The following is a 7,269-nucleotide window of genomic DNA, read 5'->3' on the forward strand; positions in this document are numbered from 1 at the left end:
ATTATAGTGGTATTCACTGGACTTCCTTGTAAGCGTATGCATTCCATTTCTTTCTTAACAATTTCTAATTTTCCTACATTCATGGCTCTCACATTCCATGTTCCAATCACTAGGGCCTGCTTACAACTGTTCCTCCTCCTCTGTATTTCCATACTTGATAGTTCTACCTAGGTTGCCCTTTCTGTTAGTCTGCGTATGTTCTGTTGTGCATAGGGTTTTCAGAGGCCTTCTATTTCAGAAGTGGGTGGCCAATCCTTCTTCCTAGTCTGTCTGGAACACATAAATATTTACATACTAAGCATTGGTGAGATGAGATGGACTGGCATGGGGCATTTTGAGTCGGATGATCATATGACATATTACTCTAGAGATGAAAAGGTGAGAAAAAATGGAGTTGCTTTCATAGTCAAGAAAACCATTGCTAGATCCATCTTGTAGTACAATATTGAGAGTGACAGGATAATATCCATACGCATACAAGGAAGGCCAGTGACTACCACTATCATTCAGATATATGCACCAACAACCAGAGCCAAGGAGAGGAAATAGAAGATTTTTACCAACTTTTACAGGGGAAATCAATCAAACATTCAATCAAGATACATTGATAATAATGGGTAACTGGAATGCAAATGTTGGGAACAGAAAAGAAGTTTCAGTAGTTGGAAAACATGGACTCGGTGACAGAAATGAAGCTGGAGATAGAATGATTGAATTTTGCACAATCAATTACTCATTCATAGCAAATACATTTTTTAAGAGACATAAACGCAGGTTATATACATGGATTTCAGCTGATGGTGTGCATAGGAATCAGATTGATTACATCTGCGGAAAGAACCACAGGAGAAGCTCAGTATCAGCTGTGAAAACTAGGCCAGCAGCTGATTTTTTAACAGACCACCAACTACTCATATGCAAGTTCAAGCTGAAGCTGAGGAAAATTAAACCAAGTCCACAGGAACCAAAATATAACTTTGAATCTATGTCACGTGAATTTCAGAACCATCTCAGGAACAGTTTTGAGGCCTTGAACACTAATGAGCGAAGAGCAGATGAGTTATGGGAGGATATCAAAGGTATCATCCAGGAAGAGTGCAAATGGTCATTGCAAAGATGGATGTCAGAGGAAACTCTGAAAATCGCACTGGAGAAGAGATTAGGTTGTTAATAATTTAGGTTCACTTGGCTCCACAGACAACACTCTTGGTTGGCACCAGCAATCAGAAAATCAAAAGACTAATTGCATTAGCAAAGTCTGTTGTCAGGGACCTCTCCAAAGTACTAAAGATGAATGATGTAAGTCTAAAGACTAAGGTGCACCTGATCCAGGACATGGTCTTTGCAATTACTTTCTGGGTATTAGAGATCTGGACAGTGATTAAGGATGACAGAAGAATTGATGTCTTTGAGCTGTGGTACTGGAGAAGAGTATTGAACATACCATGGACTACCAGGAGAACAAATTGGTCTGTCTTAGAGAGGGTGAAATCAGCTTTCTCCTTCGAGGCTAGGATTTTGAAGCTCCATCTCACAGACCTTAGGCATGTGGCCAGAAAAGACCAATCCTTGGAGAAGAACATCATACTTGGAAGAATGTAGGTACAGTGCAAGAGTGGAGGACCCTGAATGACATGGATTGACACAGTAATTGAGGCAGTGAGATTGGCTCAGGTTAGGGCATGATTCAGAGCTATAATTCTTTCATTATTATACAATCCCTCCCCCACCCCAAGTCCATTCCACTATGCAGCCTTCGTTTTGAAAAATAAAAGAAAAAATCTTTCATTGTTATGCAATCCCTCCCCTCAAGTCCTCTCCACTGAGTAGCCTTCATTCTGGACTCCTGTCATGACAATAATACCCAATCATAGATTCCTCCTAAACAGTTCTATCCCTCATCTGTTTAAATGAAGTATACATAATTTATCCCATCTTTCTCAATCTCCCCCCAACCCTGATGTCAGTCCCACTTTTACAACAGAGGCACTATGCAGTATTTGTCCTTTTGTGACTATTTCACTCAGGATAATGTCCTCCAGGGTCACCCATTTCGAATAATATTTCATGAGATCTTTGTTTTTCAATGCAGAGTAGTATTCTGTTGTGTGAATATGCCACAGTTTCTCTATCCATTCATTTGTTGATGGGAACTTAGGTTGTTGCCAGCTCTTTGCTATTGTGAACAAAGCCATGCTAAACATGGGTGTGCCTATATCTGCTTGGGTGGCACTTATGGTTTGTTTAGGGTATATGCCCAGTAGTGGAATTGCTGAGTCAAATGGTATTTCTATTTGCAACTTTTTGAGAAAGTGCCACACTGCCTTCCATAGTGATCACACCATTTTATACTCCTACCAACAGTGAATAAAGGTTCCAGTTTCTACACAACCTTGCCAGCATTTGTTATTTGCTCTTCTGTTAAATTTTGCTATTCTTACTGGGGTGAGATGATATCTCATAGTTGTTTTGATTTGCCTCTCTCTTAGAGCTAGGGATTTTGAACATTTCTTCATGTGTGTGTGTGTGTGTGTGTGAGAGAGAGAGAGAGAGAGAGAGAGAGAGAGAGAGAGAGAGAGAGAGTTTACTTCTTAATGTTTTTTATTTAGGTTTTTTAATTAATTTTAATGAAAGTTTACAGAGACTTAGAGTTTCCAGTAATTCATTGTTGCACTTTTCCCCCTACCCACCCCTCCCCCCAACTCATTCTTCTCCTTAAAAAGAAAAAGAAAAAGAAAAACTTTTTCATTGTTATGCAATCCCTCCCCCCAAGTCCAATCTACTATGCAGCCTTCACTCTGGACTTCTGTAATGACAAGAATACCCATTCATATGTCCCTTTTAAACAGTTCTATCCCTCTGTGTTTCAATGGAATATACATCATTCCCCCTCTCCTTTTTTTGTCTTCCCTCAACCCTGATGTCAGTCCAGTTTTACAACAGTGGCTTTATGCAATATTTGTCCTTTTGTGACTGAGATATTTCACTCAGCATAATGTCCTCCAGGGTCATCCATTTTGCTTACTATTTCATGAGTTCCTTGTTTTTCAATGCTGCATACTATTCCATAGTGTGAATATACCAGAGCCTCTCTATCCATTCGTTTGTTGGTGGGCACTTTTGTGAAGTGTCTATTCATCAGACTGACTTCTTTATGATCTGCAACCAGTAGATCCTATGATAATGGATTCACTTTTTCACATCTTCATGTAAAGTGGGTTTCTCTTTGAGTGATATGTTTTTTAGAATTCCATATTCTGAGTCAGATAGTCTGTGCACACATAAAGTGTGATGCTGGCTGATACTACAAAACTCGAAAACATAAAATCAAGCCAATACTCAAATAAATGCCAATTCCTATAAAAACCAGCTGCTGGCATTTCCAGAATGAAATTGGCATGATATAATCAACAAATAGAAGCTCTGGTGGCTCCGAAAACCAGCTGGAGTGTCAGCTATTTGTCTGTTCCAACAAAATGACACAGAACAATAAACAAAAGTTAGCAATAAGAAAAACCAAAGAAATGTTTGAATTATAAAAATCTTGTTTGAAGTATATTAATGTGTTTGAATGATAAGAATATTGAATAAACCATGGACTTCAAAAGAATGAATAAACATGTTTTTAAAAGAAGTACACACCCAGATAGTCTTTACAAGAATGAGTGACATGACATTATTTCATGTATTTTAGAAATGTTACTATCATGAGATACAACTCCCTGGAAAAGGACATCAGGCTTGGTAAAGTAACAGGTCAGTACAAATTAAGAAGACCCTCAATGAGAAAAGCTGACACAGTGGCCACAACCATGGACTCAAGCATGATGGCAATTGTGAGAATGCCACAGGGCAAGGCAACATTTTGTTCTGCAATATGTAGGTTTGTTTTGAGTTGGGACTGACTCAATGGCATCTCAGTGACAGCAATCAATCTGCAGCCATTGGTTGGTCTCCTCAAGAAATAGTGCCATGTCAGGGATTCAACGTCAGACTCGGCCAGATTTGCAGATGGCAATAGTTCTATCCATCATGATAAATAAAAATGTATGCTCTTGGCACATCCAATTGGCATCAGGACTCCTTCTATGTTCATTATGCTTGTTCTGTGAGAGTAAGACTCTAGCAAGTTTATCAGTGATGACTCACTAATGCCAAAGTGTTGTCTACTTAGTTGCTCAACGCCTGTCCCATGTTGTTGTTAGGTGCCATTTGAGTCAACACTGACTCATAGAACCAACTGTCAACAGAACAAAACTCTGCTCAATCTTGTACTGGCCGCACAATCTCTGTTGTGCTTAACCCCATTGTTGCAGCTACTGCATCAATCCTTCTCCTTGAGGTTTTCCTCTTTTTTATTGGCCCTCTACTCTACCAAGCATGATCTTTTTTTTTTCTCCAGGAACTGGCCCTAACCTGATAACTTCAGAACCATCCTCTCTTCTAAAGAATATTCTGCTGCTGTTCTTCCAAAACAGGTTTGTGTGTTATGGTGCAACCTATGGTTTTCTCTCATATTTTGGGCATGTTACAAGGAGACACTATTCCTTGGAGAAGGACTTTATGCTTAGAAAGGCAAGGGTCAGTGAAAGAGAGGAAAACCTTCAACAAGGTAGATTGGCACTGTGATTGCAGCAGAGAGCTCAAGTGTATCGGAGATGATAAGGTTGACACTGGAAAGGACAGGATTCAAGTCCGTTGTTCCTAGGGTTGCTATGAATCATATGTGACTCGAGGGCACCTAACAACAGCAATGGGCTTTTTCAGTATTCTTTGTCAACATCACAATTAAAAAGCAACATTTCTACTTCTGGCTTCCTTATTCATTCCTTACTCCAACATTCACATGTATAGGAGGATATCAAACATACTCTAGCTTAGGGCAAAATCACAATAGTATCATCCTTGTACTGTAGCACCTTAAAGAGGTCCTTAACAGTTGACTTGCCCATTGCAATACATCAATTGATTTCTTGACTGCTCCTTCTATGAGTATTGATTGTAAATCCAAGTAAAATGAAATCCGTGGCAACTGCAATCTTTTCTCTATTAATCATGATTTTTGTTTATTGGTCAGGTTGTAAGGAATTTTACTTTCTTTTTTTTTGATATGTTATCCATCTTATTGTTGTTGTTGCTGTTGTTGTTATGTGCTGTTGAATTGCCTGTGACTCATAGTGACCCTATGTACAACAGCTCTGAAGCCTGCCCTGCACTGAGCCAGTCTCACTGACTCCGACACACCTGCCCCATTGCCCTAGTTATTATACCAATCTATCTCATCTGGGGTCTTCCTCCCCTTAGCTTTCTCTCCACCTTTCCAAGCATGATGTCTTTCTCCAACGTTCTGTCCCTCCTGGCTGCATGCCCAAAGTATGTGAGACTGAACTTCAAAATCCTAGGTTCCAATGAGAAAGTTGATTTCACTCTCTCTAAGACAAATTTATTTGTTTTCTTGGTGGTCCACGGTATGTTCAAGATTCTTCTACAGCACCACAACTCAAAGGCATTGATTCTTCTTCTGTCATCCTTAGTCATTGTCCAGTTGTCTGGTGCATAGAAAGTAATTGTGAAGACCATGGCTTGAATCAGGCGCACCTTAGTCTCTAAACTTACATAATTGCATCTCAGTACTCTGGAAAGGTCCCTGACAGCAGATTTACCTGATGTAATTTGTGTTTTGATTTCCTGACTGCTGGTACCAAAAGTGTTGATTACGGAGCTGAGCAAGCTATAATTGTTAACAACCTCAATCTCTTCTCCATCCATTATGGTTCTTCTAATTGTCTCAGAGGTGAGAATCTTTTTCTTGATGTTGAGCTTCAATCCATATTGAAGACTACAGTCCTTGACCTTCTGCAGCAAGCACTTCAGGTCCTCCTCAGTTTCAGCAAGCAAGGTTGTGTCATCTGCATAACATAGGTTGTTGGTGAGTCTTGATCCAATCCTGACACCACATTACTACTCATAAAGCCCAGCCTCCCAAAGGATCTGTTCTGCATATAGATTGAAAAGGTATAGAGACAGGACATATCTCTGACACACTCCCTTCCTGATTTTGAACTGTGCAGTCTTTCCCTGCTCTGCTCTGATGACTGCTTCCTGGTTCAAGTACAGGTTTCACATAAGCACAATCAAGTGTTCTGTAATTCCCATTCTCTTCAATTTGTTGTGATCCATATGGTCAAATGTCTCTGCATAGTCAGTAAAACACAGATAGATATCCTTTGGTACTCTTTGCTTTCTGCCAAGATCCATCTGGTACTGTCTCTAGTGCCACGGCCACTTCTAAACCCAGCTTGTATTTCTGGTAGTTCCCTGTCAATGTACTGTTCCAGTTGTTTCTGGATAATCTTCAGCAAGATATTGCCAGTGTGTGATATAGGATAATAATTTCCATACTCTGTTGGGTCACCTTTTTTAATGGGAATATATATGGATCTCTTCTAGTCAGTTGGACAGGGAGTTGTCCTCCAGATTCCTTGGCTCACCAGGTTTCGTGAGCATGTCCACGGCAGCCTCTGTTTGTTGAAATATGTCAATTGGTATTCTATAAATTCCTGGGGCTTTATTTTTTTGCCAAGTCCTTCAGAGCAGCCCGAACTTCCTCCTTCATCACCACTGCATCTTGCTCATATGTTGTTTCTTGAAATTCTTCTTCTTTTTGGTACAGTGACTCTATAAACCTCTTCTATCTTCTTTTAATACTTCCTAATTGAATGTAATCCATACTGAAGGCTATATATAATCCACAAATTTCACCATCAGTAAATCCAAGTCCTCTTTATTTTCAACAAGTAAGATTGGGTCATTTACATATTGGAGAATATTATTAAGTCTTCCACCAATCCTGAGGCAACATTCTTTTTCGAATCATCCACCTTCTTGATTTATTTGCTCAGTATAGGGGCTCTGGTGGCCTAGTGGTTAAGAAGCTGTGCTGCAATCCCAAAGGTACGTGGTTCAAATTCACCAGTTATCAGGTGCTCTGTGGAAGAAGGATGGGCAATTAACTCCTCCCATTTGATTAACTGCCTCTGAAAACTCACTGGAGGGCCAGCTATGGGTCGATTCTGACTCAAAGGACCCAACAACAACATGTTGAATAGATATGATGAGAGAATATGACCCTGACACACACCATTCCTAATTTTTAAGCTATGAGTGTTCTCTTGTCCTGTTCAAATGACTGTTTCTTAGTCTACATGTAAGTTCCACATGAACACAATTAAGAGTTCTGAATTTAGCATCCATAAAATAAATTTATGA

Source organism: Elephantulus edwardii, unplaced genomic scaffold, assembly GCF_000299155.1.
Source record: "Elephantulus edwardii isolate Elephantulus edwardi_28Jun2011 unplaced genomic scaffold, EleEdw1.0 scaffold00012, whole genome shotgun sequence".
Taxonomy (NCBI): Eukaryota; Metazoa; Chordata; class Mammalia; order Macroscelidea; family Macroscelididae; genus Elephantulus; species Elephantulus edwardii.